The 24,229-nt window shown below is 45.9% G+C and overlaps 1 protein-coding gene across 1 annotated transcript in view; it reads left to right on the forward strand.

Moving 5' to 3' along the window:
* Positions 1-24,229, forward strand: part of ZSWIM5 (zinc finger SWIM-type containing 5) — a 153,209-nt gene that overhangs the window by 54,333 nt on the left and 74,647 nt on the right. The window lies entirely within an intron of this gene.

Consider the following 24,229-nt stretch of genomic DNA (forward strand, 5'->3'; position numbering starts at 1 on the left):
CTTGTGTGGTGCACAGCAGGGTGGGTCGGGTTCTTGTGCGCCGATAAAAGGGCATGAAAGGCGGGTATGTATGGGCCATGGGTAAGGTTAAATGCTGGTGTGTCCTCCTCACTGAGGGGTGATAGCTCTCAGCTCCTCGTGCACCTGCTCACTCACGTGTATGAGGGCAGGGTGTGGGTGGAGAATAGGTGTGCCAGGAGTTGTGAGAGTGGTAGCTGTGTGCTCCCCTGGACAGCCTCGGGATCAGATTCCCCCGAGGTTCCTCCTTCCCCGCAAACAGCAGTTGCCTGAGGGTTTTCCCTTTTTTAGTTGGGCCTTGGCAGTCCCAGGAGCTTTGCTGATTGGTTGCTCTCTTCCCTTTCCTTGGGGTTTCTGCCAGGTGTGGAGTCAGGGGGTTGCGTTTGAGGGTCTGGTTCTCCAGTGAGCCCTGAGGGGAATGGGCTCCTCTGAAAAGGCAGCTTGGCAATGCTGCCCGACCCTGGAGCTTTCTGCCATCTCCTCACCACACAACAGACTTGCCTCTGCTAGAACTTCCTCCGGGGTGGTCCCCACATAATGATTGTTAGTCTGTTCCATTTGAAGGGGGGGAGGGTTTGAAATTAGCACAGACCAATCAGCTGAATTCTGCTTATGAAGCAAGTCTCATTAGCATGTGCCTCTGGGAAAATCCAGACTCTGGGGTCCATATTTTTTAGCATAGTAATGTCGTCAGCTGTATTTTTCCCCACTCAGTCTGCATTCAGATCTAAGATGCAGGCCGTGCTGGTGATCCAGTTTTAAACGTGGCTGTGATTTAAGTTTGGCATGGATCTGTGAGGTTAGCTTAATTTTGAAAGCTCCCAGTGTGAATAGTTCCTGGGGATCGCAAGGGGTGGGGAGATATTGATTTAAACCTTTAAAGCCGTTCGTTATGGATTAAGAAAAAAAATTGGGAGTGGGAGATTTATGTCAGCAGAGCCGGTTGTCCTGATGTTAGCCTCTTACGAAAGGGCCTTTCTGAGCAATGAACAGGAGTGGCAAAGAATCCTATACAGTTTTAGCTCTTGGATGGCAGTTGAAAGCCAGTTGTGGGACAATCCACGTTGCAGTTTCCCACTCACGTAAAAATGTTTGCTACGAAGGCCCTAGCCCCTGAGTTAGTGAAGTTAAGTGCATTAGTGTGGTTTCCTGCAGGGATTGTGTAGAGTCGGAGCTGCTCCCACTGCTCCTGAAGTCTGAACCCTTCCAGTTTAGCCTAATCCAGATTGTCTGCAGGAGGGGAAAGTGCAGAGGGGGAGGGCAGGGAGGAAGGTAACAGATCTGTTTTCTGTTGTGTTGTCTGCACCCTGGTGCTTGGAGGTATTAGTGTGACAGCATTAAAGCAGCAGGCTTTAGAGCAATTGGCAGAATAGCAGCTCAGAGGAGGGGGAAAAATGCTCTTGAAATTGGGGACAGTTTTTGTCTGAAAGATGCCGCACACAATGCAGTGAATTGTAAATGGGGAATTTGTACAGATAGCAGACAGGTCTTGAGGGGTCTCTAACGCCGGCCTTTTGCATTTCAGAGGAGATCCCATTAACCACTTGTTTTGGTAAAACTTTAATCAGTGCATCTTGGGAATTCAGAGCAGCCAAAGAAGCTCGCTTCCAATTGCCTTGACATTCTGCAGGGCTGGCTGTCTCTGAAGCTTCCTGGTTTGTGATGCGTTTCTCTTGTAGGGATTTGTTATGGATTGATTCTGTTCTGAAGCATGAGGTCAGTGTTTGAAACTGTGCTCTCTTAAGCTGCTAATCAATTTTAGCTATTGAGGTGAACAGTGTATGGAAAGGCCTTAGATAGTAACCCAGATGCTTTGCAAAAACACGTTAATACCATTAATTGGTCAGCTGTTTGCAGCAGGTACAAAAATTGTATACTCCATTTTATATATATCTAACTCTTAAAATCATCCTGTAAAAAGTTTATGGAAGTTTATGGAAAATGGACTGTTTTTAGCCTATGAAAATAACCCCTCCCCTGGCAGTCAGCTTTTGAGTGTTAAGTGTTAGTGACAGTGACTAGGCAGACAGTTTTCAAAAGGGCTTAAATCCAGTTTTTAGAAGATAGGTAGTTAGTAGCCTACATCTCATTGAAATGCTGCAGAGTAACTTGGATGCTTTTGAAAAGATTCTTGGTTTCTAGGCCCAAGTTTTAACTACTTTAAAATTATTTGCTGAAGAAAGATATCAAGCAATTATAGCTAATTAGAAAAGAAACCCAAGAAACGTTGTGGATAGAAACATCAGGGTTAGAGAGGAATTTTGTAGGGGGATAAGTAGGGACACTTGATTAAAATTCAGATGGGCAACATGATGACTGAATAGCAGGGAAAAATTGGTGGCTGGAAAATTGTCTGAAGGAAAGTGATTAAAAACCCATTGTTCTCAATATTTCAAACTATCATGAAGACCCACCACTGAAATCAATGGGAGTCTTCCATTTACTTTATTGGGACTTGGTTTGGACTTCTAGTGATCACCATTAAAAAAGTCAACATCTGCCAACAGTCGCCACGTCATAGTACTGAGAAGCCACAGTTATTTCATCTTCTGAGTCTAGGGAAAAGCTGTTGTCGCTGTTGGCAAATATAGACCTTAATGGTGACCACTGCATATATTTTACAGCAGCAAGGGCTGTTCGTTTAGGTAAAAAGGATCTGTGTACAAATAATGGGAACGATGCCGATAAAACTTGATTAGATTAGCACAATGTAGTCTCCAGCTGGACTGACTTATGATACCATATGTTTAAATATCTAATTGCCTGACTTTATATACAGGATGAATTTATAGGAAAAAGACTCCAAGCCTGTTATTTCAACACCCATGGAATGTGTGAACACTGCAGGATTTCAGAAACTTTCCTCTTGTTTTGGCTGACTTTTTAAAGTGGAAAATTAGAGACTAATGTGGTAGCTGTCAGGTCATTTCATCGCAGAGTACAGAATTTTACATATGCTAGATGTTGTTCTGAACGATGTCCCTTCTGATGGACTTCTGTCCGATCCTGCTTTGTCCTCTGGCTAAAAGCAGTGTTAATCATGAGGCTGGAATTTCTGACTTAACTGAATAGACATTTTAATGCTTTTCCTGTAATCGATCAGCAGCATACAAGACACTGCCTCAGTGGTGGTGATTTATTGACCTTAGCTATGTCACTTGACAGCTTTCCCTGATCCTCAGTTCTTTCCAATTCAGGAATATTCTCCTATGTGCCTCTTTTCCTCCCCTCCCCCGTTGAGTTGATGCCTTGGATAATCTGAAGGTTAATCTTGGCTGAAAAAGAATGGGGCTTTTTATTCACCCTCTGGTTGCTGAAAAGGGATCTTCTCTCTTCTCTGCAATGCCGAACAGTGAGTCAAAGATGTGGAGACCTTTCTTCTGAATCCATGCTGATAGAACAGAAAAAGCCCTTGCATCAGAACTTGCTATTTATACTTCTAACTTGAGACTCCTTAGCTGCATTATTAATGAAGCGTTTACCAATTAAGATAGATGAGTCTGCTCTTGAGGGTGTTTGTTAAGGTAAGATACCTTATTAGCATATCTGATGGATCGAGTGCCAGGTGCTGATTTAAACCTCCTGAACTCTCTTGGGTAGAAATCTGAGGAAATGAGAAGGAAGAAGTTGCACTGTTTCCTGGCTTTGACCCATAATGGAGGCAGGGGAAGTAGTACGGTATCCCTTTCCCGGATTCAGCCCTTAGATACCGACCTCTCGAAATACCTGAAGTAGAGAAAATTCATCCGTTTAGATCAGAAATTCCAATAGGTTGAGTGATGCAGTTGTGATTAATATCGCTTGGATAGGTGAAAGGTGGAAAGACGCTGGCGTTAGTCTTCTTGCAAAGCTGGCAGTTTTGAAGGAGAGGAATTAGTTTCAGACATTGATCCAATAGATTATATGTAGGCCACAAAAAATGGATGCTTACGTACATAATAGCGTTTCACTGGTGAGCTAAATGACGTTTGCAGGCGAAATGATGCGCAAGTGTTGTAGCTCACATAAGAAAGTAGTTTTCCGTGCTATGGAGATCAGAGGACAGCAAGTTTATCTCTAGGCATGCTGTAGTTTAGAAGTTTCAGTTTTGAGAGGTTGTATTCTGCTTCCTTATTTAAAATAGCAGTTAATAACACGATCAAATACCAGCTGGGTAAGGTAGATTTTTAGCAGTCCATATGTGAAGAAAATCTTTAAAATGTCTCACTTGAGATTCTGGAGGAACATACGTATTTACAGAATATGTGCTGATATTTTGTTACTTGTTGCTAAATATAGTTGTGGATGTAACTTATCTGGAAAATGTAATTTCCTCCTAAATTATCATCTTGTCATTCGCTTCCAATTTTGGTATCTGTACTGAGGAAGGTTGATTTGAAATGAGTGATCTGTTACTGCTGTTTGAGGTAGACTGACATCAGTTTGCTCAGAGGATTTAAAATATTACGTGCGGGACTGTAGCACCACCTATTATTAAGGTTGCTTGACGCTCCTGGTGTAAGACCTTGTTTTTAATTGTTTATAACTTGGCCAAACTTTAACCATTTGGGCTGAAATTCACCAGGCTGGATGTCTGCTTCCTGCTGACTTTATGAAAATGTCACCAAAAATGGTTCAGCCATTTCCAATAATAATTAAAAAAATCTGGTCTCCTTTTCTTTTGAACAGCCCTCGCATCCTCAGGCTTTGGAGCAGAAATCTGACATTTGGCTTTGTGTCTGGGATGTGCCTTTTGCCATCCCTGTAAAATTTTGCTCAGATTTGGCCAAGGAAAATCGCAGTTCACACATGCTCTACAGAGACTTCTTTGATTTCAGCAGCTAAATTGCCAAAGATTCCATCCGCACTGAGCATGCTCGAGCCTCCCTCGGCTCCTGCTGGTGACCAGCCCGTGCATGTGCCATCCCCACAGTGCGGCTGCACATGCTGCAGCCCAGAGCAGCAGGGCCAAAGTTCAACTTTCCTTGTAAGGGCCGTGCCAGCTGCTCCAGGCCAGGGCAGGGCCTGGGACTGACGTGAAGACCAAGGAAATCTATCTCACGTGTGCACCCAGGCAGCCTGGAGGAGGATGCCATCTGATTTGAATGGCGAAGGGACAAAGGAGGGGAGGGGAAGGAGTAGATTGAGATAAGGAGGGAAATAGGAGAGAATCTGGGACTGGATAGGCAAGGAGACTGGGCATCAGGAGTGGCGGGGGTGGGGGGAAGGAATTGTGCCAGGAGCCTGGGATTGGGAGCTGGGAGGGCTGGGGAGGCAGGTGTCCTGCAGAAAAATCGTATGTGAGCATGTCATTAAAGACAATATCAGAGGCGTATGCCCGAGGGGGCTGAGTTAGGGCTGCACAGGCCAACTTAATTATGGCATTTCCTGACTTTAGCGTACTTGACTTTACAACCGTTAATGCTCTCTCAACGTAGTGTCTTTGTGCGTAATTATTTCTGTAACACTGTCAGAGTGCGCAGCATTTTATAGATTGGCGGTAAGTTAATGGGACATACAAATATAGCTGCAAATGTGTATGTTGTTAAACTGGGCATTTCTAACGACCACAACCACTTTGAAAAATTGTTGGAATATTTCTTTAAAGTTTCAGTGCAAACGTTTTTTAAACAAACATTCCCCAGCCTTGCTTGCAACCTGAACATGGGGGTGGATGACTATAGTGGCACCAGAGAAGGCAGTAGAACCGGCTGCTCTGTGGGGAGGAGACTGGCTGCTGGCCGCTTTGGGTCCCCCGTCCAGGTCCCCCATCCATCGAGGTGAAGAACTGATATGTTGTACTGGCTCACAGACACTGCTACCAAGAGGAGGAGGCCTAGGGTGCTAGTGGTCTGGGACTTCCTTCTGAGGTGGGACTGAGGCATCTGTTTGCTGATGTGCTGTGGTGTCCCAGGAGATGCGCTGCCTGCCTGTAGCCTGTGTCCAAGTCATGGAAAGATTGCCGAGGCTCATCCACATGGGCACTAATGTTACTGGCAGATGTGACCTGGAGCAGATCAGCTCTGGGAGCAAGGGGGAAGGGGTCTGGAGCGCAGGTTGTTTCTGGTCTGCCCTCCCAGCTGAGGGTAAGAGCCCAGGTAGGGACACATGGATCCTGCAGATGAATACGTGGCTGCACACATGGTGTCGATGGGAGGGCTTTGGCTTCCTTAACCATGAAAGGATGTTCTGCAAAGAATGTCTGCTGACAAGAGATGAGGTCCACCTGACCAAGAAGGGGAAGTGCATCTTCCTGCACTGACTCGCTAACCTAGGGAGGAGGGCTTTAAATTATGTTCAGTGGGGGCAGATGACAAAGCCCACGGGTAAGAATAAAAAGAGGTGACCGTAACAGAGTAAGGTGGGGCCATGGAAAATTACAATAGGATCCTAGGAGCAACGAGAGGGAAATCAGTGGAGGAATCTGCTCAGTATCTTAGATGTCTGTACACAAATGCGAGGAGTATGTGGAATAAACAGGAAGGACTACAAGTATTAGCCATAATCTCAAGTATGACATAGTTGGCATCACAGAGACTTGGTGGGACCAGTCTCATGACTGGAATATTGGTATAGTGCAGTATAGTTTGTTCAGGAAGCAAAGGCAGGATAAAAAGGGAGGAAGTGTTGCGCTATTGACCAGGAATGAATATATGTATGTATGTATGTTCTGGGGCCTAGAAGGAGGTGAGAGCCAGAGCAGTTGAAAGTCTCTGGGTAAAGAAAAAGGTTAAAAAAAAAAAAGAGTGACTTCATGATTACGGTCTGCTACAGACCACCAAGTCAGCAAGAGGAGGTGGATCTGGCTGTTGTCAGTAGCTACCGGTGTGGTGCTCTGCTCTTGTTCGATGATAAGTTGGCTGCATGCGTGTTCCCTCTGTGTGCTGCCCCAGCTCTGCGCATTTAGCTGACACAGCAAACCCTGAGAGAACCCCCAAAGATCACAGACTCTAGTAAGGTACGAAGGAACCCAAGCCAGGTTTATTGTCAAACAAAGCACAGTAATAGTTTCCTATAGACTCTACAGGACATACTATGAATATGTGCCCCCTGGCAATGGACACAGCTCGTCAGTGACGGGACTCTGCACTGCCCCCTAGGCTAGACAAAGATACGCGCTCCGAGACCTACTTTTATACAGTTACAGGACAGATTACTCATCCCTGCTGACGTATTGAGGTACAGCCCCTTGGCTCATTAGGGTGCTATCTCCCCTTTGATCATGTTGTTCCAGACAAACAGATCTATCCACCATGCTGTCCTGTCTTTAAGATGCACCTGCCTGTTCCTTGTTATGTCTGTGTAGTGTCCTTGTATCGGGCTGTCCAGGTGCCATCTTGAAACAGGTTCCTCTTGTTAGCATTTATATGTGTGACTGCACCTGTTTCTAACAACTCTCTTCTCGCCAGCTTCTGTGAGTGAGGCCTGCCACTGGCTCACAGCCCAGCTTTTGCTTAGCAATGCCTAGAAGTACTTTGGTTCAGGCTTCAGGCCTCAGACTAGGCCTCTGACACAAGAGTTTGTTTCAGGGCCTCATCTTACTAGGCATTTCTGTAACAAGTAACAGAAATACCCGGAACACCAGATGTGGTAGTATGGGGGACTGACTTTAACTACCCAGACTTCGGTTTGCAAAAGTAATATGGCAAAACTCAAAAATTCCTAGAAGTTCTTGGAATGTGTTGGAGACAACTTTGTGTTTCAGAAAGTGGAGGAGGGAACCCTACGCACAGCCATTTTAGACTTGACTCCGACCAATAGGGAAGAATTGGTAGCGAGTCTGAAGATGGAAGGGAATATGGGTGGAAGTGACCATAAAATGAGAGTTTTCATGAGCCGAAGGAAAGGAAGGAGCAAGAGCAGCAGAATATGGACAATGGACTTAAAAAAGCCGACTTTACCAAACCCAGTGAGCTGGTAGCTAAAGGATAAAGGAGAGCTGGTGATTTCTTAAGGAGAGAGTATTGAAGGCACAACAGCAAACTGTCCCGATGCAAAGGAAGAGTAGTCAGAAGTCAATATGGCTCCATTAGGCTCTTTAATGACTTGAAAATAAAAAGGGAATCCTACCAAAACTGGAAACACGGATTAATTGCTAAGGAGGAGTACGAAAGAATAGGGCAAGCTTGTTGGGACCAGTCCAGAAAGGCCAAGGCACAAAATGAGTTACACCTAGCAAGGGAGGTAAAATAGGAATGAGGGGTTCTTTAAATACATTAGGAGCCAGGGAAAGGCAAAGGAAAGTGAAGGTCCTCTACTTAGTAGGGAAGGAGAGCTAATAACTGGTGACATCAGGAAGGCTGAGGTATTTAATGACAATTTTGTTTGTCTTCACCAAAAAGATCAAAGTCAAAGTTTCCCCGAGCCAAGAGCTCATCAGGCTGACGCAGTTAGGGTACATCAGTTTCATAGCCAGCAAGACAGAATTAATATGAACAAGGGGGAAGGAATGCAACCCAAAATGGGGAAAGAACAGGTTAAAGAACATTTACATAAATTACATGTATTCAAGTTGCCAGGGCCCGATGAAATTCATCCTATGATACTTACGGAACTAACTGAAGCAACCGCAGAACCAATAGCAATTATCCTTGAGAACTTCTGGAGGACAGGTGAGGTCCCAGAGGCCTGGAGAAGGGCAAACACAGTACCTGTCTTTAAAAATGGGAACATAAAGGACATAGAGAATTATAGACCAGTCAGTCTAACTTCAGTAGCTGGAAAAATACTGGAACAAATTATTAAACAATCAGTTTGTAATCATCTTGGGGATACCAGGGTACAAGGTATCGAATGCCAAACCAACCTGATTTCCTTCTTTGACAGGGTTACTGGCCTAGTGGATAGGAGGGAAGCAGTAGACATGATATATCCTATATCTTAATTTTAGTAAGGCTTTTGACACTGCCCCCCATGACATTCTCATAAACAAACTAGGGAAATGACGTGTGGTTGAAAGACCACATTCAAATAGTCATCAATTGCTCACTGTAAGACTCGGAGGGCATATCTGGTGGGGCCCCACAGGGATCAGCCTTGGGTTTGGTTCTAGTCAATATTTTCATTAATGCCTTGTAGACTGGAGTGGAGAGTATGCTTGTAAAATCTGCAGATGACACCAATCTGAGTGGGGTTGCAGGCACTTTTGATGACAGGAGCAGAATTCAAAAGGACCTTGATAAATTGGAAAATTGGTTTGAATTCAACAAGATAAAATTCAATGAAGGCAAGTGCAAAGTACTTCACTTGGGAAATAAAAATCAAGCACACAATGACAAAATGGAGACTAACTGGCTAGGTGGCTGCACTGCTGAAAAGGGTCTGGAGGTGATAGTGGGTCACAAATTGCATATGAGGCAACAATGAGATGGAGTTGCAGAAAAGAAAAAAAGGCTAATATCATTCTGGGGTGTATTAACAGGAGTGTGTGTGAGACACAGGAAGTAACTGTCCTGCTCGGCTCAGCACTGCTGAGGTCTCAACCGGAGAACTGCGTCCTGTTCTGGGCACCACAGTTTAGAAAAGATGTTCAAAAATTGGGAAGGGTCCAGAGGAAAGCACCCAAAATGATGAAAGGTTTAGAAAACCTGACCTATGAGGAAAGGTTAAAAAAAATCAACAGCTGGGCATGTTTAGTCTTGAGAAAAGAAGACTGCGGGGGGACCTGACTGAGAAGTCTTCAAATATGTTAAGGGCTGTTATAAAGAGAACTGTGATCAGTTCTTCTCCATGCCCACAGAAGGCAGGACAAGAGGCAATGGGCTTAATCTGCAGCAAGGGAGATTTAGGTTAGATGTTGGGAAAACTTTCTAATTCTCAGGGTAGTTACGCTCTGGAACAGGCTTCCCAGGGATGTTGTGGAATCCCCATCATTGGAGGTTTTTAAGAACAGGTTGGACAAACAGCAGCCAGGGAGGGTCTAGGTTTATTATTTATTATTGATGACTTTGCGAGGTCCCTTCCAGACCTACATTTCTAGGATTCTGTGGCACCCTGAGAATTTGAAAGTGAAACTAACTGTAAAAAAGCCCCAAAACTGACGCCATTGAATTTCTTTGTCCAAGCTGAAAGAAACACAAACATGCAGGTAAAGAGATGAAGTCTTAATTCAGATTTGAAATTTTTCCCAGTTTTAATAATATAAGAGGTTGGTAACATGGGTAAGGAAATGTGCTTCCTTAGCCCAATTCTAGCAGCATTTACTCTGGGTGTAGTGCTTACTGACATGAATCGGCCCACTGAAGCCAGACTGTTCGTGGGAGCAAGTCTTGGTGTGGTATCTCACTCTGACAGATGCATTAGGACTGTCGTGTGTCTCTCCCTGACAGAAGTTGGTCCAATAAAAGATATCAGCTCCCCCACCCTGTGTCTTGATGCACCGGGAAACATTCCTGTTGCTAGGGACTTGGGAAAACTGCAGCTCAGACTTTGGTCCCCAGCCCCCTAGAGATGAGAAAAGACTCCAGGAGAATGATGGAGGCCAAGCCAAATTGCTGCAACTGTGATGGGTTGGATCACGGAAACCCCCTGGGAGCTGCCACCTGATGTGCCCAGACTACTACTGCCCCTGCTTTCCCTGCCAGCTTAGGACTCGACACCCTGTCTTGCTGAGCCAGACACTCCCTTCTTCTCCAACACAGACCCAGGGTCTGAATTACTTGCCCCAGACCTGGAGGTTTACCTGAAAGCAGCTCACAGAAGTGTTCCTGTGTTTAACACTCAGATGCCTAATGGGGTCTAAATAAATCCGGTATACCCTGTGTAAAGGTTAAAGATGGATTCCAGTTCAGGTGACATGATCACTTGTCACTGCAAGACTTCATTGCTCACTTGCCAGCACACACCTATACAGGAAGACTTACAGGTAAACAGAGCCATCTGCAGTCAATTGTCCTGGTTAACGGGAGTCATCAAGATTCCACACCACCATTAATGGCCCACACTTTGCGTTATTACAATAGGCCCTCAGAGTTATATTTCATATTTCTAGTGTCAGATAAAAGAGTGGTACATTTATATAGATAGGAAAATCACACTCAGTAGATTCAGCAAAGAATCCTGTGGCACCTTATAGACTAACAGACGAAAGCTCATGCTCCAAAACATCTGTTAGTCTATAAGGTGCCACAGGACCCTTTGCTGCTTTTACAGATCCAGACTAACACGGCTACCCCTCTGATACTCAGTAGATTATAAGCTTTGTAATGATACCTTACAAGAGACCATTTGCATGAAGCATATTCCAGTTACGTTATATTTACTCATTAGCATATTTTTATAAAACCATATAGACTGCAACAGCACACTGCGCCTATGAAAATCAAGTAGAAAGTTGCTTTTTGTTTTTCAAATGGTGCTCGCATTGTACATGGGAGCAAAGAATGTCCCTGGAAATACGGATTTAGATGTGATAATGTGGCAAGGTTTCTTTTAAATGTTATATATTGATTTTCCCTCTGGTACAGCAGCTGGGGGCAATCGTTATAGAACGCTGCATCCGGCACGCATCAGTCTCTCTTCCAGTTGGTCTTTGCACCAGGGTACAGAGCCTCCTTCTGGGGTGCTTAGGAGAGAGGAGCTTGTAGGCTTTGGGCACAATCCATCTCTCAAAGCAACAAGGGTGAGATCTACAGAGAGGTCCGTATGGAAGGGAGCCCGGGGTATAATGCCTGTATGAGACGTGATGGACGGTAGTTCTTTTGTTCTTTCCTTCCCCAGAGCCCTTTGTAAGAGAGGGATCCATTCTGGGCACCCTCCTCTCCCAGTCCCCAAGCAGGTGTGTCCTGCAAGAATTTTGAGAGAGAGTTCGTTGTAGGGATTTGTGGAATTGCTGGAACCCTTTCTACCGTTGTACAAAATGTTGCCACTGAGAATAGAGTCAGCCTTCGAGTAATCTCTGTCTTCTCCCTGGTTACAGGCAATGTTTATTTTATACAGGCAAGTTTTCTACTCGACAAGAATGACTTTTACAGCACAGAGCAATAGCTCTGCAGAGTGTGTTTAGTGGGAGAGATGTGCTCTAAGGGATATTTAAATCAGAGTAAGTTTTTCAACAAATTCAAGCTGGTTTACTGTATTTAAAACAGCTGGGTCCAAACCTGTATTAGAGAACTGAACAGCCAAGCCAAGATGAGTCTCATGTGTTATCCTCTTTAGTTTCTGCCTGGAAGTCTCCATGTACAATCTTTCACCTCCATTGTGAAAGATCTACAGCAGATGGTCTGGGCTTCTTCTCATCAGGATGCACAAGCCAGGAATAAAATAGCGTTGAGTTTTCTGTTAGAGAGTAAGAATTTGAGTGGGGGGACCAGATTGGAGAAAAGGGAAGAAGTGCATACTTCCTTTTTATTTTGTTTGTTTGTTATGCAGTTGAAATGGAAACAGCACTAGTCCTTTTTGTCTAACTATCTGCCCTCCCAGTGCAGGAGTCTTTAGCTGTGCTCCCCAAACCCCAGTTGATGGGCACTGTTTTGCTGCTGCTAGGAAATTGGAATTCCATCTGGCAGTTATATGAGGCAAGAGAGACAGCATCAGCGGGTGGATGTGCTGTCCTGAGGTAGGAACCCTAGGAGCCACCTAGCCCGGGAGAGAGTGCCTGAGCTGAACTTTCTTAATGTTCATTCTCTTGTGAGAGCCAGACTTCTGGGCCCTTCTGGCTCCGCACTGCATGCACTTTATTTGGAGAAGTACCAGCGCGCACGCCTCCTTGTGATGGGCTCTGTATGTTTTTTACAGCTGGGAATGAGTGTTAGCAAGGCACAGAGAAATAAAATGAAATGGTTTGTTGTTACAGTAAAAGCTTTGTTATCCAGCATGTTGGGGGATTGGGGAGTGCCGGTAAGTATTTAAAAAAACAAACAAAAAAAAGTTCGGTTGCCTAGGAGGGATGGAGTTTGGGTGTGGGAGGGGGCTCAGGGTTGAGGGTTGGGGTGCAGGAGGGGGTGCAGGAAGTGGGCTCTGGGAGGGGGTTGGGGCACTGGATCCAGGTGGCTCCCCACAAGCAGCAACATGTCTGTGCTGCTTCTAGGCAGAGGCGCGGCCAAGCGCCTCTGTGCACTGCCTCTGCCTGCAGGCACTGCCTCTGCAGCTCTTATTGGCCATGGTTCCCGGCCAGTGGGAGCTGCAGAGCCAGCGCTCAGGGAAGGGAAGGGCTGGGGCAGCGCGCAGAGATGCCTAGCTGCACCTCCGCCTAGGAGCAGCAGGGACATGTCACTGCTTCTAGTGAGCCACGTGAAGCCAGGTAGGGAGCCTGCCGGCCCTACGCCAACCGGACTATAAACTGGACTTTCGGTGAAGATCAGAAATGCTGGTTTATAGAGCTTTCCAGCTGGTAAAGTGCCAGATAACACAGCTTTTACTGCAATTCTGTTCTCCCAGCAGCGCCAGTGAGGGTTAAAACCTCCATAGGTAGAGATCAGATAATTATTTATTTCATTTTTAGCATATAAGAACTGTCTCCCTGAAAGCTTGACCCAGTGGAAGAGAGTCGTGTCCTTTGTGAAGAGGAGCAATTCTTAACTATTCAGTTAAACTTAGATTTTGCCTTCCTTGTAAGATATTTGCCTAACACTTGGTTTCGCTAAGGACTGACCACTCCTCTCCTTCTGAAATGTTCCTGGTGAGTCTGTGCTTTTGCATACGGTGGCCTCTTTGCTGCAATGCTGGAATAAAGCTTTGAAGTTTTCTCCACACCGTCTCCTTGGTTTAGCAGAAAAGATCTAACACCGATCCAATGCCTGGAAGGCGAAGCTAGACAAACTTAGTCTGGAAATAAGGTGTTATAAATAAGGAATTAAAAATTAAAAGTATTTAAAAGCTCTGTTGCCTGCATCTCCCTTCCAAGGTCAAGCTGAGGTCTGGTTTTGGTACATGTAACCATCTAATACTCTGGCCTTCCACATTTTTAAGTTGATGCCTGTCACTATAATGCTGACCTAAAAGCTGAAATGGATTTTTGAGAATTCAAGTTGCTGGAGCAAAATGGAAAAGTGTTGGACCCACAGCTCTGCTGTAAATTGTGTTCTGAATCGTTCTGAGTCAACTTTGGAAATCTAGTATTGGCTTTGCTGGGACACACAGAGTGACCTGCATTAATGATCTGCTCAGGCGTGGAGGAATGGTGGCAGACTTTCCCCGCTGCTGAATAATGCACATTGTGTCTCTACAGTCAGACACACACAAAAGGCAACATGAAGACAGCCCCACAACTGGTCAGGATGAGATCCCACGCCCAGCAAGCCGGGAGGTGCCTTTTTCCTTTCTGCGGTATCTTTCAGGGAATTTAAAGCTGGTGAACGGTGCTGAGCAAACAGCCCTGGAGGCTGATGGCTGCTTCACAGCCACAGAACAGGCCCAGTATAGGTAGCATCTAGTGCAGGCTTCTCTTCCCCATCTCCTCTCCCATCTAGCATGCTGCAGCAGCCACCTGTAGCAGATGATCAGAGAATCCAGTTGTGGCAACTCATCTGAGTCTTCCCTTGCTTGCCGGGTTCAGTGTGCTCGCTCAGAGATCATATTCCATATTTATTGGTACGTTACAAAATAGAAAGAGAGGCAGTTGGAATATAAAGGAAACCGCATCCAGCTATACCGCGCACAGGCTGCAGACCTGCAGTCAGATCTGCTGGAGGTCAGTTGGGCTCTCTCCACGTGTACATGTAAGGGTCCACCCATGTGGAGCTGACTGCAAAATCACTGCCCCAGCATTTGCTGCCATTTGAGGGCTGAGGGATTTTCCCTTGTGCAAGGCATTCAGGGACTAGTGCGGTCATTGCCTCACAAGTCCCACTGTTAAATTAGATGTTCCCGGAAGACGTCAATATGAAAAATATGAAGACAGCTGCAGCTGTTTTTCACAGTCTCTCGTACTCATTAATATAGGCAATGAATTGATGGGACATTCCAGGTCAGACCGTAGGCACAAAGGCAGATGTGCCTCAGTATCACAAAGCCAGCTTTCTTCTGTTGTGCAATCCAAGCGTGTCTCCTAGGCAGGGCAGTCATCTAAAAACCAGCCAGGTCCTCCCGAGTCACCTGGACCTGTGAGAAAAAGCCCCGTTCAGCTACTGTTTTCGAGCAATATTTTGTACTGCTCCAGCATGCCACTATACTTAATTAGAGCAGAGCAGCAAAGGTCTGAGACTGACTGACTGTGCTGAATTTAGAGACGTTTCAGACACAGCCGTGGAGAAATTGTTTTTCCCCCTCTCCTGCAAGGCCTGGTTTTCATCCTGCTCCCCTTTCATAGTGAGAGCATGACTGGGACGGAGTGTTGTATTCTTGATGGTGCAGCGAGTCTTGGGCTTTAGAAATGCTTTGGTTTAACTACTAAATCAACAACGTAATGGATAAAACCAGAGGCAGTGTCTCCTTTTTGAGTCACCGAGTGTCTTTAGCCTACTTCCTTTCTTCTCGGCACTTTCTCCTAGATACATGCAGTGATCAAAGATAACACTGCCACATTCATGGACCCCTGAATTGCCAGCATAGCCCCAAGGCTGTTCTTGAGCCCAACACAATGGAGACAGGTATTGGACAAAATATATTCAGCCTCTGCCACCCGCCTGCACTTGCAGACCCCAGAGTGGACAGCTGTGCTAATACAAGTGGATCTCATTGTGTCAGGTTTTCTGGCCATTTTGTGATGACAATAGTAGATGTTCATTAGGAAGTAAGTTGATACCAGAGCCAGTCGAAAAATACCAATTGTTTTTTCAAGGGAAATTTCAAACAATTTGGTTTTTTTTGCATTTTTGCAGAAATTTTCAATGGAAAATGTTTTGGTTTTTCAACCAAAAAATGAATCCAAATGACGAAACAGTTTTGGTTTCCAGAACTGTTTTCAGGACAAACTTGCAATTTAAAAAAACCTGATTTTTTTTTTTAAACCAAAACTGGATATATTTTAGAAACCATTTTTTTCTCCAATTTTCAATTTCTGGTTTGTTGTCCAAAATCAGGAAAAAAAAATAATCAAAAAAAAAAGTGAAATATTTTGTTTGCAGCAAAAAGCCATTTTGTTCAAAATTCTTTTCAATGACAGTGTTTTGACTGGCTTCAATAATGAATCTTAGCTCTTCTCATCAGTAGCTCTCAAGACACTTGGCAAAGGAGCTCAGTATCATCGCTTGGCACGAGCAGACAGCATGTGTTTTAATACAGCTAAATGTAAATGTCTGGGAACAAAGAATGGAAGCCATGCTGCCAGGATGGGGAGTCTGTCCTGGGAAGTAGCGACTCGGAAAAAGATTTGAGGGTCGTGGGTAATTCACTGAATGTGAGCTGCCAGTGTGATGCTGTGAGCAAAAGAGCTAATGCCATCCTGGGATGCATAAACAGGGGAATCTTGAGTAGGAGGAGAGAGGTTATTGTATTTGGCACTGGTGTAACTGCTGCTGGAATTGTGTACACAGTTCTGGTGCCTACAGTTGAAGAAGGATGTTGATAAATTGGAGAGGATTCAAAGAAGAGCCTCGAGAATGATCAGAGAATTAGAAAGCATCCCTTCTAGCGATAGACTTAAAGAGCTCAGTCCGTTTGGCTTAACGAAGAGATGGTTATGGGGTAACATGATCACCATTTATAATTGTCTGCATGGGGAACAAATATCTAAGAACGGGCTCTGCAGTCTAACAGAGGAAGGTCTAACAGGATCCAGTGGCTGGGAGCTGAAGTTAGACAAACTCAGACTGGAAGTAAGTCATACATTTTTGACAGTAAGTGTAATTAACCATGGGAACAATTTACCCAGGCTCAGGGTGGGTTCTCCATCACTGATGATTTTTACATCAAGATGGGATGTTTTTCTGAAAGCTCTGCTCTAGGAATTATTTGGGGGCAGTTCTCTGGCCTGTGTTATATGGGAGGTCAGACTAGATGATCACAGTGGTCCCTTCCGGCCTGGGAATCTGTGAATCTTCAATGCACATCACAGACCCGATCTTTAAGCAGCCTTGTGAACTAGGTCAGTGGTGTTACCTCATTTTGCAGCCTGGGAGACTGAGGCACAGAGGGAACAGGCCTAACTTCAGAGGCTCTGAGAACTCACAATTCCATCTGAAGTCCTGGGACATGCTCAGCAACTCTGGAAATCAGGGTGCTCAGTGTATGGCTGCAGAACGAGTCAGTGAATGACAGAGCCGAGATTAGAACACAGGCATTCATGGTTTCTTCACCCGAGGTCGGTTCGCTAGACCAGGCTGCCTTTCGGAAACAGTGAAATCCGTCATGGCTGGCTGCTGACTTGCATTTGTGCGACACGCTGTAGGTGTTAACAGAACAGTGCATGCTCTGTGTTTTCAGCGTGATGCACCAGAATAGTCACAGATTCAGGCCAGAGTGTGTGTGCGCACACACCATGTACTGGTTGTGTAACTATGTAAGTTGGTGGAAGGTACCGGGCTGGGAGCCCTGATGGTGGAAGCCCCTCTCCATGAGACTGGTACCGCACAAGAAATGGAGCTGGGTAAGTGTCTGCTGCGTCACTCTCCATCTAATGTGCTTCACCATGACATAGATGGATGTGGATGGGAGGGAAACTCAGTCTCCGTGGATCTTTTGGTCCTTGGCACCAATGGTGGTGGCTGAGTGTTGTGTTGTGGCTATTTCTTTACTGTAGTCTGCACTGTAACCCAGCTGGTTTGCCAGAGACCCTACTGTACTCTAGCTGGTGTCTCCATGTGGCTCTGAAGCAGATTGCACTGTGAGAAATGTAGCATTAGAATGTCTGTGAGCTGTCTTGATGTGGTCTACCCGGAGAGAGTCAAAGCTTTTCCTTTTGAAGCCCTTGGAGGGAAAGCGGATGCCTTTGTTCTGATGTTTGCAGGGCTTCAGAGCTAGGAAAATCCTTGAGCCCAAAGACGACTGCCTTCATTAACCTCGGAGTTATTGGCCCCAGATTGTTCATACGGCTCAGTCACGTAAAGGATTTGATTATTTATACGGTTAATGTTTCATAGAGTCAAAAGTATTAGAATTAAACAGCTAAAGAGCTTCCAGTTTTGCATGGTTTAGGTCTAATAAAACTATTCCGATCTGGTGGTGTCTTTGCCCCAGAGGGATTTTTTTCATTAGCTTTTGACTCCCCCATGTTTGAGGCAGATTGATCAGTCAGTTTCAGATTAAGGGAATGTGTGTACGTTGGCAGCTGGGTTAAATAACTGATCTGCAGGGCTGCGTAGTGTTGGAAATTAATGTAGATGGTTTAATTGTCATCTGAAACAGAACCAGCCCCAAAAGGTCCGTTGAATTGAAAACCCTTCCGAAGAACATTAAAAGTCTGTGACCTGTTGTAAACACAAAACAGAATGGGAAAATGAGTCTGTTTGCATTCCCGTGTTTCAGGTGGCTAGCGTGCAGGAATTTGGGTTGCTTAGAGTTCAGTGCGCCTGGCTAATGAGCACTGTTTTGTCTGTTGTCCATTCTGACTTTATATGTAGAACAAAGCCAGAAAATCTGGCTAAGAACAGCTAGGAGATTGTGTCCTCCTGAAAGAGAAATATCCACAGCTGCCCTTGTACCATAACTGCATTTTTCTGACTCCTGATCGCTCAGGCTGTGAAGCCAGCTACCCTGGTCCTCCCAAATAGTGCATCTGTAATTCCAGGATTTGGCTGGTTGCCTGGCTGTTTGCTTTCCCTGCTGCAGCCATGGGGATGGCTGGAGAGTGCCTGTGGAATGCAAGCCTGCGTTCCTGGAGGGGCAGTCCGCAGGGTCATTGTGTTTGGCACGTGGCAGAGATCTGAGGGGATGGGGGGTGGGGAGAGGTGCCACCCTGGTTAGCTCACCATTCAAACAAAAAAAAACCTCATGAATTTGAACTTGACATCTGTGTTGGGCACCGGCTAAAGGGACCATGCTGACCAGGTCCTGCTCTTAGCCGGTTAGAAACAGAGGCTTACAAAAATATAAATGGCTAGAGAATGTCAGTGATAAAATATGGAAAAACTGCAAAGAGTGCAACTTGGGCACACTCCTAAAGCGTTGCTTGAAACGAGCAGTTGAATTAACTGGATCCCAGCGTTCCCGTCCCCATTTGCTAGCTTGGATAGTGTTTATGTTGCCAGTAACAGCTGAATGTAGGTAATGGGGTGGCGGGGGCCGGAGCTCATCATTAAATAGTGCGGGGCCGCTTGAAGCATCAGTGCTGTGTTGGGTTTTATGGAAGCATCTCTGCTTTTATTTTGTAAAAAGCAAACTGGCTTGTAATGCACTGAAAGAATTGAATGCACCCTGCATTATTAACCTTGGTCGTGTTTTTAGGTGGACTGGTTATTTTGTTTACACCTGCGCGCTCTCCCTGTCTCTCACACGTACGTACATATAAAATCATGACAGACTTCTGTCAACCATGAGTGGTTGGCAGAAAAGTGCCCCTGTGCTGTTAAATTAATTTGCTTCCATTCGGGCTCCCCTGTGGCACCACGTAAAAATGTTTGAAACAGTCATTCGTATGTTACATTAGTTAAGACCAATCAAATCAAGTTTCTTCCAATCTGTGATTGAGCCCATATACCAGTGGTCCCCAGACTTTTCAGGGTTGCCCGCCCCTGTCTGTTCCTCCTGTGTGTCTCCCACCCCTGAGTTGGACAGAGGCCAAGGCAGGGTATGGAGCCGTGGCCAGGCTGTGGTTGGGGACCGAGGCTGGGGGCAGGGCTGGAGCAGAGCTGGGAGTGGAGCGAGGCTGGGTGATGCTCCTCCCCGCCCCACAATGGGGGCTGGCCTGCCCCCTGCCCCAAACATTCCCACAGTTTGGGGACCTCTGTCAGTATTGTAGCACGTCTATGGAGCTGGCACTGAGCGGTCGTCATGGTTGGGTTACTGATGTGTTGAGACATAGCCTGTCTTGCTGACCACTGTCATCTCATTCCTCGTCTGTCTGTGTCCATCTGTTGTCTCTTGTCTTATACTCCTGATAAGCTGAATAGCGCAGAGTTGGGAGTTTGGATCACTAAGAGGGCAGGAGCCATTCAGCAGCCGGGGGGGCTGCTCATGGTTCGTTTCCTACCAGTCCTGGCTGGGGGTCTCTGCTCTGCCCTGCTCACTCACTTGCATAACAGCGGGACTGCAGGGGGTTCCCTGTGTGACTACAGGCCTGGAGCAGGGAAGGCTCCGGTCCTGCCCTGGCAGAGCAGAGTCCTGGGCTGGGGTCTATGCTCAGCCCCATCAGCACCCGCAGCGTCCCACCTTGCGCCTGCCGTTATGGGAGTGAATGAGTGAGTGGGGCAGCATTAAATCTGCTTAGGGAACAAATCTGCTAATGAACAATTTCTCTTTGCTGTTAACAGCACAACAAAATGCAGAAAACTGTTTGAAGAGTTCGACATCTGATTGTCTGGCATGAGTGATGAGCAATGGCTTGTACTTTTTAGAGGGGGAGAGGTTTTATTTTCTGCATTGTATGTTTACAGTTGTGGTAGAGCCTCAGAGTTCAGCACACCAGAGTTACGAACTGATCAGTCAATCACACACCTCATTTGGAACTGGACATACACAATCAGGCAGCAGAAGAGACAGAAAAACCCAAATACAGAACAGTGCTGTGTTAAAGGTAAAGGACTAAAAATATTAAGGGAAAGCAACATTTTTCTTCTGCACAGTAAAGTTTCAAAGCTGTATTAAGTCAATGTTCAGTTGTAAACTTTTGAAAGAACCAGAACATTTTCTTCAGTTGCCTCCATCCCCAAGATGTTCGTAACTCTCAGGTTCGACCGTATTGGCCTGCTCCAGCTTTGATACAGAGCCGGTGGAAAAATTCCATTCCAGTCAGTACGTATCAGCTGTTCTGTTCTCTTCAACAGTGAACTGAATTGCTTTAATAAACAACAAAAGCTTCTCTCTTAAGATCTTGAAGTCGTTAATGTAGGACAGATCTGTAGCCAGCATTGCAGATAAGCACATTTTAAAAGAAAGCTCTAATTTTTAAATTCCGTTGATTTTTACCAGTGAGGCCCTGAGTTTGAAGTTTTCTTTTTTTTCCCCCTGAATGAGTGGCTGACTTCACAAATAACTAAACTATTTGCCTGACCGCCTCAGGTACTGATGTTTTCAACACATGCAGAATATGGTGGGTCCTGGCAAGTCAACAAAAGTGGAAGCTGTTTTCTACTGTTCTGTTTCTACATTTTTTTCTTTCAATTTATTTGTGGTATTCCCTCCCTACTCAGTGTATTAAGAATTCAAGATTTTAATTGGGGTTTTGTTTTTATTTGGCATCTTATTTATATGGTAGTATTGCAAAATAAATAATAAATAATGATACTAATAATTGGTTTTCTCTTGAGAGAGGCTGGTCTATCTAGATCATAGGACCGGGATAATTTTAACAATTCGTCTATACGGGCGTAGTGACCTCGGTATATTTTACAGTGAACACTTTACAAAGCTATAACCACCTGGCATTTTTATATCCGTTCTGGGGCGTGAGGCCTGGCAGAAAGGTAAATAATCTCTAATGAGTCCTGACCTGTATGACTTTGGTAGGTAGCTAGGTCCTTTGCTGACCAGTCAGATTCCTCCTTCCGTAATGCTCCACATGGCTTGCATGGAGTGTATGAAAAATCTGTCTGCATTAGAATCTCAATTTACCGCTAAAACTCAGCTAAGAAAATTAGCAGAGTTGCCTAAAACTTGCGGAAAATGGGGCCAAATTTATTTTTTGTGCCATTCCTGACCTCAGCATCTCTTGCCTCCGCTTCACACAGTCCATACTCACCTTAATGTTTGGGACTGGACAGCGGATGAGTGACTGAAGGTGGAGAGTTGTATGGGAGGAGACCAGAAATCAGGTGTTGGGTTGTGACATTTGCTAAAGAAAATCTGCATCCTGGTTTCTTTCAGACACAGGGCTCAAAACACAGTTCTGGCAGTAGGGGGTGGGGCCAAAGAGGCTTGTGGCGTTTCTCATGGCTGTTCGGATATTTTGTTCGTTTGGCTTTCAGAGGGAATGGTGATGTGAGGGAGGGGGCAACAGTATTAAACCATACCAACCCTCCCACAACACTGAGATTTTCTCCCACCTGTGACTCAACGTTCCTTGATCCCCTGCGTCCCCTCTGAAACTCTGGGGAATGCAGGGCTGACTCCATGACTGCATTACAATTGAGGATCAGTAGGGTTGAACGGTTATACTAGGGTTGGCCCATCCATTCTCTGCTTTATTTGTTTATTCTTCTGGTGTTGAGGCAGGTCACTTAACAGCAAGGGAGCAATCTGCTCTTTAAAGGCAGGAAAATCTCCTCAGGCTTTTCCCTCCCCTCGGTGGTGCAGAAGTGTTTGTGCATAATCTCATTTGCCACGTGAGAGAGGTTGGTGGGTGTATGACAGGTCTATAAAATCATGACTGGTGTGGAGAAAGTAACTAGGGAAGGGTTGTTATTTATGCCTTCGCATAACACAAGAACTAGGGGTCACCCAATGAAATTAATAGGCAGCAGGTTTAAAACAAACAAAAGGAAGTATTTCTTCACCCAATGCACAATCAACCTGTGGAACTCTTTGCCAGAGGATGTTATGAAGACCAAGACTATAATAGGGTTCAAAAAAGAACTAGATAAATTCATGGAGGATGGGTCCATCAATGGCTATTAGCCAGGATGGGCAGGGATGGTGTCCCTAGCCTCTGTTTGCCAGAAGCTGGGAATGGGCGACAGGGGATGGATCACTTGGTGTTTCCCTGTTCTGTTCATTCCCTGTGGGGCACCTGGCATTGGCCGCTGTCGAAAGACAGGATACTCGGCTAGATGGATCATTGGTCTGACCCAATAGGGCCTTTCTGATAAAAGCTTTTAAGAAGTAGCAGTTCCTTGCACAAAATAAAAATCATTTTAAAATCTTGAAAGTAGGTCTTTGAGCAGGGATGTCCAGGACTGTGTGAGATGCAGTAATTACACTGGGTTAGTCAGAAGCTGAGGCTTAAGCCTGTGAGTGTCTCTGCTGACAGATGTCCTCTTGGATTTAGCTTCTGCTCTCTGCCCAACCCTTAGTAGCAAGTCAGGAGTTCTCGCAACAAATTTTTTGGTGGCCTGAGAGTGTGGCCACCAACTCTTGCTGGTGGCTGCATTGACACTTGTTCTGAAAATTATTTATTTTTCCTAAATGAATAAAGTAATATGCACATACATACATCCAAATCATTGTCATTTATTTATGGAAGGCTTTGCTGTTTTTGCAGACTCAGTAATAAGAATAAAGCACAATTGTCTCTATTCTTTACTGGACTTAAGAGAATAGAAACACAAGTAAAGTGCTTTGCATGTTCTTGGCTTTTTTTAATTGTTTCCTTTGCTTTTTTGGTAAAAGTGATTGTACGACAATTCTGAAGTAAATTTAAAAATGCTTTGACATAATAGAAGTCCAAATAATAATGAAAAACATCTCTGAGTGGCTTGGGTCTGGGGAGGGGAGACACGACTGTGGCAGCAGCTGGCCCGGGGCTCCTCCGGACAAGTGGTGGGGCTGGGGGCCTTGGCCAGTCCTGAGCTCCTCTTGGGTGGGGGTGGGGTGCGGACCCTGGGGTCCAGCCAGCCCGCGGGGTGTGTGTGTGTGTGTGGGGAGCACTTGAGGCTTCGGCCAGCTGGGGCTCCTCCAGGCAAGGAGGTGGGTGGGCGCTCGTGGCTCCAACCACAGGGGGTGCAGATGGGTCTCAGGGCTCTGGCTCCCAGAGGTTGGGTGGAGTCAGGGGCTAGCCTCCCCAAAGAGGAGGCTTCACCCACTGCCCATGCACCCCCTGTTGGCCTCCTGATCCCCCACCTGCCGCTAGCCTCCCATGTCTCTCCTCAGTCCCCCACCCACCACTCACCTCCTCACCTCTCTGCCCACCGCGAGAATCCCTGCTCGCTCATGACTCACCCTTTGGTTCCTTACTCCCCAGCAGGCTCCCCCGCCACTCGCCTTGCTGCTCGCCTCCTCACCCCCGCTGACTCCCACTGCTCACCTCCTCCACCTGCAGCCAGACCTGCCCCGCCCGCCTCCTCACTCCCCTGCCGGCCCCCCCACGCCCCCTTGCTACCCCACCACTCATCTCGCCACCCGCCTCCTCACCCCCCCTTGCGCCCTCACCTTGCTCCCTAAGCGTTGTCCCACCTATGTCTCCAGAGAGGCGGCGCATGCAGCAACAGGGAGAAGGGGCAGCGTTCCCACTAATTTTCCCACCTGTGTGTGGAATGAATTTTGTTACATGCCCCAATATGGAGGTGATGTGTCACACATCACTTTCATATGGTGCACAGAACAA

The sequence above is a fragment of the Gopherus flavomarginatus genome, chromosome 7 (genome assembly GCF_025201925.1).
Source record: "Gopherus flavomarginatus isolate rGopFla2 chromosome 7, rGopFla2.mat.asm, whole genome shotgun sequence".
In the NCBI taxonomy this organism is placed as follows: domain Eukaryota; kingdom Metazoa; phylum Chordata; order Testudines; family Testudinidae; genus Gopherus; species Gopherus flavomarginatus.